Source organism: Hemitrygon akajei, unplaced genomic scaffold, assembly GCF_048418815.1.
Source record: "Hemitrygon akajei unplaced genomic scaffold, sHemAka1.3 Scf000046, whole genome shotgun sequence".
NCBI lineage: Eukaryota > Metazoa > Chordata > Chondrichthyes > Myliobatiformes > Dasyatidae > Hemitrygon > Hemitrygon akajei.
The window spans coordinates 8,344,083-8,353,419 of record NW_027331932.1 but is presented as its reverse complement, the minus strand read 5'-3'; the positions used below and the strand labels follow the sequence as shown (position 1 = coordinate 8,353,419).

Genomic DNA, 9,337 nt, shown 5'->3' with positions numbered 1-9,337 from the left:
CCCAATCACACCTATCCCTCTGTCTATCTGTCCCTCTCCACTCTCCCTCCTTCCTCACTCTCCCCTTTCCCTCTGTCTATCTCCCTATCCTATGTCCCTCATTCCCCACTCTCCCCTTTCCCTCTGTCCATCTCTCCCGCTCCACTCTCCCTCCTTCCCCACTCTCCCCTTTCCCTTTGTCCATCACTCCCTCTCCACTCTCCCTTTCCCTCTGTCCATCTCTCCTCTCCACTCTCCCTTCTTCCTCACTCTCCCCTTTCCCTCTGTCCATCTCTCCCTCTCCACTCTTCCTCCTTACCCAATCACACCTATCCCTCTGTCTATCTGTCCCTCTCCACTCTCCCTCCTTCCTCACTCTCCACTTTCCCTCTGTCTATCTCCCTATCCTATGTCCCTCATTCCCCACTCTCCCCTTTCCCTCCGTCCATCTCTCCCGCTCCACTCTCCCTCCTTCCCCACTCTCCCCTTTCCCTCTGTCTATCTCTCCCTATCCACTCTCCCTCCTCCACTCTTCACTTCCCCTTCGTCCATCTCTCTCTCTCCACTCTCCCTCATTCCCACTCTCCCCTTTCCCTCTGTCTATCTCTCCCTATCCACTCTCTCCTCCACTCTCCACTTTCCCTTCGTCCATCTCTCTCTCCACTCTCCCTCCTTCCCCAATCTTCCCTTTCCCTCTGTCTATCTCTCATTCTCCACTCTCCCTCCTATCCCACTCTCACGTTTCCCTCTGTCTAACTCTTCCTATTCACTCTCCCTCCTTCCCCAATCCCCTTTCCCTCTGCCTATCTCTCCCTATCCACACACCCTCCTTCCCCACTCTCCCCTTTCTATCTGTCCAACTCTCCCTCTCCACTCTCCCTCCTTCCCCACTCTCCCTTTCCTCTGTCCATCTCTCCCTCTCCACTCTCCCTTCTTCCTCACTCTCCCCCTTTCCCTCTGTCCATCTCTCCCTCTCCACTCTCCTCCTTACCCACTCACCCCTATCCCTCTGTCCATCTGTCCCTCTCCACTCTCCCTCCTTACCCACTCACCCCTATCCCTCTGTACATCTGTCCCTATCCACAGACCCTCCTTCCCCACTCTCCCCTTTCTATCTGTCCAACTCTCCCTCTCCATCTCCCTCCTTCCCCACTCTCCCCTTTCCCTCTGTCCATCTCTCCCTCTCCACTCTCCCTTCTTCCTCACTCTCCCCTTTCCCTCTGTCCATCTCTCCCTCTCCACTCTCCCTTCTTCCTCACTCTCCCCCTTTCCCTCTGTCCATCTCTCCCTCTCCACTCTCCCTCCTTACCCACTCACCCCTATCCCTCTGTCCATATGTCCCTCTCCACTCTCCCTCCTTCCCCACTCTCCCCTTTCCCTCTGTCTGTCTCCCTATCCCATGTCCCTCATTCCCCACTCTCCCCTTTCCCTCTGTCTATCTCTCCCTATTCACTCTCCCTCCTTCCCCACTCTCCCATGTCCCTCTGTCCATCTCTCCCTCTCCACTCTCCCTTCTTCCTCACTCTCCCCTTTCCCTCTGTCCATCTCTCCCTCTCCACTCTCCTCCTTACCCACTCACCCCTATCCCTCTGTCCATATGTCCCTCTCCACTCTCCCTCCTTCCCCACTCTCCCCTTTCCTCTGTCTGTCTCCCTATCCCATGTCCCTCATTCCCCACTCTCCCCTTTCCCTCTGTCTATCTCTCCCTATTCACTCTCCCTCCTTCCCCACTCTCCCCTGTCCCTCTGTCCATCTCTCCCGCTCCACTCTCCCTCCTTCCCACTCTTTCTTTCCCTCTGTCCATCTCTCCCTCTCCACTCTCCCTCCTTCCACACTCTGCCCTTCCATTTTGTCTACTCCCAACATTTTGTGGGTGTATCCGGACGGGTGTGCAAAGGTTTGAGACAACTGTACAGCTACGCCACACTGGGTGAGTAAAGCTTGGCAAGTAGATGGGAAAGGGTCTATAATGCTTTGGGATTCAGCTGGGACTGCTGACTCAGTGTGATATTTATAACTGACCTGGATGAGGAAGTGGAGGGATGGGTTTGTAGTTTGCTGATGACACAAAGGTTGGAGGTGTTGTGGATAGTGTGGAGGGCTGTCGGAGGTTACAGCGGGACATTGATAGGATGTTGAACTGGGCTGAGAAGTGGCAGATGGAGTTCAACCCAGATAGCGTGAGGTGGTTCATTTTGGTAGGTCAAATATGATGGCAGAACATAGTGTTAATGGTAATACTCTTGTCAGTGTGGAGATTCAGAAAGATCTTGGGGTCCGATTCCATAGGACACTCAAAGCAGCTGCGCAGGTTGACTCTGTGGTTAAGAAGGCGCACAGTGTGTTGGCCTTCATCAATCGTTGGATTGAGTTTAGGAGCCGAGAGGTAATGTTGCAGCTATATAGGACCCTGGTCAGACCCCACTTGGAGTACTGTGCTCACTTCTGTTCGCATCACTACAGGAAGGATTTGGAAACCATAGAAAGGGAGTATAGGAGATTTACATGTATGTTGCCTGGATTGGGGAGCATGCCTTATGAGAATAGGTTGAGTGAACTCGGCCTTTTCTCCTCGGAGCGACGGAGGATGAGAGGTGACCTGATAGAGGGGTACAAGATGATGAGAGGCATCGATCGTGTGGATAGTCAGAGACTTGTCCCCTGGGCTGAAATGGCCAGCACTAGAGGGCACAGTTTTAAAAGGTGCTTGGAAGTAGGTACATAGGAGATGTCGGGGTAAGTTTTTTTTACGCAGACGGTGGTGAGTGCGTGGAATGGCTGCCGCCGGTGGAGGTGGAGGCGGAAACGGTAGGGTCTTTCAGGAGACTCCTGGATGGCTACATGGAGCTTAGAGAAATAGAGGGCTGTGGGAAAGCCGAGGTAGTTCTGAGGTCGCGTCATGGTCAGACACAGGGAGTGTCAAGGGTCAGCGGGACATCGGTGCACAAGGTTAGGGGCGCGCACACACACAGATTCACACACATCGTGCATGGCGGATAATGTTGAAGGCAGATTTAACTCAGATGACAAGTTCGGCGCACAGGTTTGAGACTCGGACTGTTAATAGTGTCGGGAGACAGAGGGGAGGGCCTCCGTGCCCAATGCAGGGAAAGCACTGAATTATGGAGAGATTCGATCGTCGTGGAGGGAGGAACACCAGTGCGCAAGTGTCAGACAAACGCGTGAACGGAGGGGTCGTGTCGAGGAACGGAGGGACCTCAGCATGGAAGGGTAGGGGGCACACACGCCGACTCGGGATATTGCCTGTATTGCGCTGTATTATTTCTATGTTCTAAATCAGGCGACGTTCTGGTCAATGCCCGGAGTCAACGGGAGACTCAAGTCCGCTCCTTCTGAGAAACGCATCGAATTCTAATCTTTCTCCTCTCTCCACCCCGCCGCTCACTCACAGACACAACATAGGAATCAGCCGTGTGTTGTCAGCCTGTCTTCTGAATGTCTGTGGAACGGGAACAGAATGTGCCAACAAGTCTCTGCCTTGCGGAGTGAACAAGGACGGGCACCGCCCTCCGGAGCACCTCCTTCCCAACGCCCCGAGTCTCTGACCGTGTCTTTGATGACGTGTCCAGTGGCATCTCACCACATAAATACTCCGGCCGTCTCGGGGGAAGTTTATTCCTGCGTGAACAGGAGCTCCTGAACGATCTGCATCCTCGGGCAACTTCCAACATGACTCCTTCCGTGAAAACCTTCGCCCTCCTCTCCATCCTGTTGGCGCTCGCTTACAACGTGGCTCTCGGCACATCGTAAGTTCTTGCCTCAATTTTGTCTTCTCGCGTGTCGGGACCCTCGCTCCCGGCAGCGAGGGGAGGGGGGTGGTGGAGAGGGGTCTGTGGGCCCGAGAGCTGTGGCGGGTCAGAGAAAGATAATGGGAGGATAGGACTTATTAAGTTATTAATTACGCCGCAGTAGACTGCCGCTGAAAAGGTGGAGACAGTGAGGCCATAAGACAAACCAGTTAGAGATAGGCAGTTCAGCCCGTCGCCTCTACTGCACCACTCCGCTATGGCTGATCGCGGGTTCCACTCAACCACGTATACCTGCCTTGTCGCCATATCCTTTGGTGCCCTGACCGATCAGGGAACTACCAATTTCTGCTTTGAGTATTCACACGGTATTGGCCTCCACAACCGCCTGTGGCACCGCGTTCGTCAGATTCACTATCCTCTGCCTAAAGGAAATTCCTCATTTTTTTCTGAAGCATCCTCCCTCAGTTTCGATGCTGTGACACCCTAGTTTTGCAGATCCACCCTATCTCTTCCTTTTCAGTCGGTTTCAATGCGAACCACACCCCAACCCCATATTCTTCTGAATCCCAGTGAGTCCGGGCTCAAAGCTGCCAAACGCTCCTCATGTGTCAACCCGTTCATTCCCTGACTCTTCCCCGTGAACCTGCTCTGCACTCTCTCCAATGACGACCCATCTCCTGCCTCTGAATCCCCTTCATTCAAATGCGATACTGGTACATCCGATTTACGCTTCTCCCTCTCAGACTGCAGTGTGAATTCAATCCTATTATGATCGCCGATCCCTAAGGGTCCTTTACCTTAAGCTCCCTAATGAAATCCGGATTAGATAGATAGATAGATAGATACTTTTTTCATCTCCATGGGGAAATTCAACTTTTTTTCCAATGTCCCATACACTTGTTGTAGCAAAACTAATTACATACAATACTTAACTCAGTAAAAAAAAATATGATATGCATCTAAATCACTATCTCAAAAAGCATTAATAATAGCTTTTAAAAAGTTCTTAAAAGGGGCATGTACAGGATGATGAGGGTATGGACAGAGTAAATGCGAGCTGGAGGGGAATTTTCTTCATTCAGAGGGCCGATAGATTGAGGGAAAAGTCGCCGGCGCCAGCACTCCGTGCCCGCTTGATTTGGAGTTTGAGGGACATTTGTCTCGGTACACGGTAGGCAGGGGTCTGGAGGGCGATGGTCCCGGGGCAGATCGAAGGAAGTAGGCGCATTAAATGGTTCGGCACGTACTGTGTGGGCCGAAGTGCCTGCGTTGTGTTGTACTTTCGTTTATGACTCTCTCACCCAGTCTTGTCCCCTCCCGATCTTCCCCCCACTCACTCACTCCTCTCGTCCCCTCCCAGTCCAACCCACCACTCTTTGTCACTCTCGTCCCCTCCAGTCCTAACCCCACTTTTTCGCTCTCACTTACTGCTCTCGTCCCTTCCCTGTCCTACCCCCAATCTCTCTTTCTCCCTCACTCCTCTCCTCCCCTCCCTGTTCAACACCTCACACTCTCTTACTCACTCCTCTCGTCCGCTCCCAGACCTACACCCTACTCTCTCTCACAAACACATCACGTCCCCTCCCAGTCCTCACCCCCACTCTCTCTCAAATTCACTCCTCTCGTCCCCTCGCAGTCCTACACCCTACTCTCTCACACGCGCTCCTCTCGTCCCCTCCCAGTCCTACCCCCTACACTCACTCACACACTCCTCTCCTCCCCTCCCTGTCCTACTCCGCACTCTCTCTCACACTCCTCTCATCCCCTCACAGTCCCAACCCCAAACTACCTCTCTCTAAATCACACCTCTCGTCCCACCCCAGTCCTACCCCCTACACTCATTCATTCACTCCTCTCCTCCCCTCCCTGTCCTACCACCCACTCTCTCTCTCTCTCACTTCTCTCATCACCTCCCAGTCCTACCCCGCACTACCTCTCTCTAAATCACACCTCTCGTCCCCTCCCAGTCCTCACTCCCACTCTCTCTCAAATCACTCCTCTCGTCCCCTCGCAGTCCTACACCCTACTCTCTCACACGCGCTCCTCTCGTCCCCTCCCAGTCCTACCCCCTACACTCACTCACACACTCCTCTCCTCCCCTCCCTGTCCTACTCCGCACTCTCTCTCACACTCCTCTCATCCCCTCACAGTCCCAACCCCAAACTACCTCTCTCTAAATCACACCTCTCGTCCCACCCCAGTCCTACCCCCTACACTCATTCATTCACTCCTCTCCTCCCCTCCCTGTCCTACCACCCACTCTCTCTCTCACTTCTCTCATCACCTCCCAGTCCTACCCCGCACTACCTCTCCCTAAATCACACCTCTCGTCCCCTCCCAGTCCTCACCCCCACTCTCTCTCAAATTCACTCCTCTCGTCCCCTCGCAGTCCTACACCCTACTCTCTCTTACACACTCCTCTCTTCCCCTCCCTGTCCTACCCCCTACACTCACTCACACACTCCTCTTGTCCCTTCCCAGTCCTACAGCCCACTCTCTCTCTCTCAGTCCTCTCGACCCCTCCCAGTCCTACCACCTTCACACTCTCAGTCACTCACTCCTCTCGTCCCCTCACAATACTACCCCCACTCTCTCTCTCACTCTCCTCTCTTCCCCTCCCAGTCCTACACCCCACTCTCTCTCACTCTCTCACTCCTCTCGTCCGCCCTCAGTCCTAACCCGCACTCATTCTCACATTCACTCCTCTCGTCCCCTCCAGTCCTAACCCCACTCTTTCTCTCTCACTGACTGCTCTCGTCCATTCCCAGTCCTACCCCCACTTTCTCACTCTCTCACTCCTCGTCCACTCCCAGTCCTACACCCTACTCACTCTCACACACTCCACTCATCCCCTACCAGTCATACCCCCACTCTCTCTCTCTCTCTCACTCCTCCTCGTCCCCTCCCAGTCTTACTCTCCACTCTCTCGCACTCACTCCTCTCAGCACACTTTATTGCTCCCTCTCTCCCCTCTCTCTCCCTACTAGCCTCCTCCCTCTCACTGCCCACTCCCCCTCCCCCTCATTCTCCCTCTCCCCTTTCCGTGACTCCCACAATCCATCCCGCGTTCCCCTTTCCCTTGTCGTCTTTCCTCACCCTCCCTCCCACTCAAAGCCCTTCTCACTATCTCTCTCGCTATCTCTCACCCACTCACTACCTCTCTCCATCTCTCCCAGCAGCAATGAAGTCCCCATGCTCGAAAATGAAAGCAGTTGTGGGAGCCTAAAAGGAACGTGTGCTGCGGAATGCCCCGGGCAAATCGTCCGCGCTTACTGCCCCAAACCCGGTCTCCACTGCTGTGTTTAGACCCCCGAGGAGTCTCCGGCGCCCTGCTCTCCCAGACGGTTCCAGAGAGACCCCCGGCCTCCCGGAAAGTTATCCGCAAATAAAGCAGTACTGCTGAACAGTATCAACCAGATCGTCGCCTGTTTATTCCACTCCACGGGCTCCGCCTGACCTGCCGAGTGGGCGGAGAAGGATGGTGCGGGGTTAGGGAGGGGTGCGCATTGGAGGGAGGAGGGTTCAGTTACTGGGAGGGCGGAATCGGGACAAAAGGGGGCTCCGCGGGAGTTGCCCCTCTCGCTGCCAGGGGGAGCTGGAGGGGCTGTCGGCGGGAATTGCTTGGGAAGTCGGGGAGGGGGCCAGCGGCAGACGGGAGGGGTGGACGGGAAGGGGAGTGAGGGGTGGAGGGATTTCCGGGGGTGATGATGGAGGAGAGGACGGAGAGAGGGGAGGGAATGAGGAGGGATGAGGGGTGATTTGTTTGACGGACAGAGGTCACCGGCATTCCTCCCACCCCATGTGGGTTGTGAATTACACCCTTCCCTCTCCGCTCGACTACTCCCTCCTTACCACCCCTCTACCTCCTCCACTCTTCTCCCTCTCAATCCCTACTCATCTTCTCTCCCTTTATTTCTCCTTCACCACCCTTCCTCGCTCGTGTATTTCATTCTTTTTCAACCTCCCCGCTCCCCTCTCTCTGTCTTTCTCGCCCGTCACCCTTCCACCCCATTCACTCCCTTTCAACCCTCTCTTTCGAACTCTCTCCTCTCCCATGCTTCCCCTTGCGCTTTACCCGCCCCTGTCTCCCCCCTCTGCATCTCTCCCCTCCAGTATAAACCTTCCGTCTCACCCCTCCCCCAACCCTCTATTCATCTCCCCTCTATCCCTTCCCTTTTCTGCTACTCGCTTTGCCCTTCATCCCCTCTCTCCTACTTTAACTCACCTCTCCCTCTCCACTCTCCCTCCTTCCACATTCTCCCCTTTCCCTCTGTCTATCTCTCCCTCTCCACACTGCCTTCATCCCCACTCTCCCCTTTACCTCTGTCCATTTCTCCCTATCCACTCTCCCTTATTCCCCACTCTCCCCTTTCCCTCTGTCCATCTCTCCCTCTCCTCTCTCCCTCCTTCCCCACTCTCCCCTTTCCCTCTGTCTATCTCTCCCTCTCCACTCTCCCTTCATTCCCACTCTCCCCTTTCCCTCTGTCTGCTCCCAACACTTTGTGGGCGTATTCCGGACGGGTGTGCAAAGGCTTGGGACAACTGTACAACTACGCCACACTGGGTTCAGTAAAACTTTGTCAAGTAGATGGGAAAGGGTCTATAATGCTTTGGGATTCAGCTGGGACTGCTGACTCATGGTGATATTTATAACTGACCTGGATGAGGAAATGGAGGGATGGGTTTGTAGGTTTGCTGATGACACAAAGGTTGGAGGTGTTGTGGATAGTGTGGAGGGCTGTGGAGGTTACAGCGGGAGATCGATAGAATGCGAAACTGGTCTGAGAGGTGGCGGATCGAGTTCAACCCAGAGAAGTGAGAGGTGGTTCATTTTGGTAAGTCATATATGATGGCAGAATATAGTATTAATGGTAAGACACTTGTCAGTGTGGAGGATCAGAGGGATCTTAGGGTCCGAGTCCATAGGACGCTCAAAGCAGCTGCGCAGGTTGAACCTGTGGTTAAGAAGGCACACAGTGTGTTGGCGTTCATCAATCGTGGAATTTCTCCTTGGAGCGACGGAGGATGAGAGGTGACCTGATAGAGGTGTACAAGTAGATGAGAGGCAGCGATCGTGTGGATAGTCAGAGGCTTTTCCCCAGGGCTGAAATGGCCAGCACTAGAGGGCACAGTTTTAAAAGTTTCTTGGAAGTAGGTACATAGGAGATGTCGGGGGTAAGTTTTTTTATACAGTGGGTGGTGAGTGCGTGGAATGGGCTGCCGGCGGTGGAGGTGGAGACGGAAACGGTAGGGTCATTCAGGAGACTCCTGGATGGCTACATGGAGCTTAGAGAAATAGAGGGCTGTGGGAAAGCCGAGGTCGTTCTGAGGTCGCGTCATGGTCAGTTACAGGGAGTGTCAAGGGTCAGCGGGACATCGGTGTCCAAGGGTAGGGCTTGCGTACTCTCAGATTCACACACATCGTGCATGGCGGATGATGTTGAAGGCAGATTTAACTCAGATGACAAGTCTCGGCACACAGAGTTGGGACTTGGACTGTTAACAGTGTCGGGCGACAGAGGGGCCTCTGTGCACAATGCAGGGAACGCACTGAATTGTGGAGAGTTTCGAGCGTCGGGGTGTGGGGG

At 54.2% G+C, this 9,337-nt stretch overlaps 1 long non-coding RNA gene across 1 annotated transcript; it reads left to right on the top strand.

Annotated features, from left to right (window-relative positions):
* Window positions 1-3,635: 3,635 nt before the first annotated feature.
* LOC140720764 (uncharacterized) lies at window positions 3,636-7,158 on the top strand. Its single transcript, XR_012097253.1, has 2 exons — window positions 3,636-3,746; window positions 6,929-7,158. It is a non-coding gene; the product is annotated as an uncharacterized lncRNA (long non-coding RNA).
* Window positions 7,159-9,337: the final 2,179 nt, after the last annotated feature.